Here is a 1,508-nt window from a genome sequence, read left to right as displayed (position 1 = left end):
ATACTTTGTGAGTGAAATTAGAACACAAAAATTGAAGAAGCAAGTCGTGTGTATGTATATTTTTTCTTGCAGGTGTTGGTGCCACCTCACACAGAAAAACTCTCATGCTTGTGCCACATAAAGAGCACTCATGCCAATACCATGTAAGAAGCATCCAGTACACTCTGTAAAATGGTTGGTGTTAGGAAGGGCATCCAGCCATAGAAACCATGTCAAAACAGACAAACTGTCTAACTCATGCCAATATGGAAAACAGAAGTTCCCCACATTGATTTGGGTTGGGCAGTTTGACAGGTTCCAGCTAGCTGCAGAACCACACTGAACTCCAGTGTCACCTTTGGCATAGTTTTTACAGCTGAATGTCCTTCCTAACGTCACCCACTTTACAGTAAGTATTTGGTACAGTTTTCATATCATTGGAACTAGTGAGGTCACCAGGTAACTTGCAAGATGAGAAAAGAGCAGGAAGAGACAAAGAAAAGAAGGAAAAATTCCCTCTCATCAAAGAAAGTAGGGTTGTATTTGTGAAGGGGAGGCGGCTTTATGCCAGAAGTTGTGAGGGTGAATATTTATATAGGTGAGTAACTGGAAAGAAGATAGAGACGGGGGGAAAATGCCAGAACATCTTAAAATAAGATTATAAGAGAGGTTACAATGTCAGGGATAGGAGAGATAGTTTCATAACAGTGTGAAGGAGAGTAATAGAGGGATAAAGATAGGGGTAGAAGTAAATGTATCGACTGCGCATAATGTGTTTTATTAGTTCAGTGGTCCACTGCTGTATAACACCTAGGAGACATCTCTCTCATTACGATGGGTGTTAAAACACCTGAAGGTCATAGACAGGTGAGATAACTCACCTCCAATCGAATTCAGGAGTGATAAATACTGATATTTCACCACTTTTGTCACTTATCAACATCACACATCTTGATAAGCCACAAAAATGATGAAATCTCAGCATCCATCACTCCTGAACTCAGTTGGAACCAAGTTGTCTCGCCTATGACTTCCAAGTGTTTTAGCACCCAGCATAATAAGGGAACTGTCTCCCAAGTGCTATACTACAGTGAACCTGCAAACAAACAACACATACATTGAGTATGTGCAGTCAATAATGTTTACAATACTAGCACTGCTTTTAATTTGTAGTGACGCCTTTATAGCAGACGACATTTTCGGAGTTTCTATCCACGCATGCGCAGGGACTAATTCCGGTAGGAATACAGGAAGAGTCTCATGCGCATGCGTAGTCATCGACATCCAAGCTTTCGCGCCTATTTTCATTCTCTTTCTCGCTGGCCGACAAAGGGCCTAGACGTCGTCAACAGCCTCTCTCCAACATTCCAACTCTGGAGCTAGACAAATAACCACGCAACATCATTGACGGCGTCTCAGTAACCAAAGGGCGAAGTGCTGCCGAATTCTATTGTAATGAATATTGTTGTGTTGATAGTTCAGAATCTGCGTTCCGTTGTTTCTTCAAGAAATTTAATGTACGGAAGCGG

The sequence above is a fragment of the Octopus bimaculoides genome, chromosome 23 (assembly GCF_001194135.2).
Source record: "Octopus bimaculoides isolate UCB-OBI-ISO-001 chromosome 23, ASM119413v2, whole genome shotgun sequence".
In the NCBI taxonomy this organism is placed as follows: domain Eukaryota; kingdom Metazoa; phylum Mollusca; class Cephalopoda; order Octopoda; family Octopodidae; genus Octopus; species Octopus bimaculoides.
The sequence above is the reverse complement of the archived record's forward strand: the minus strand, read 5'-3'. Positions refer to the sequence as shown.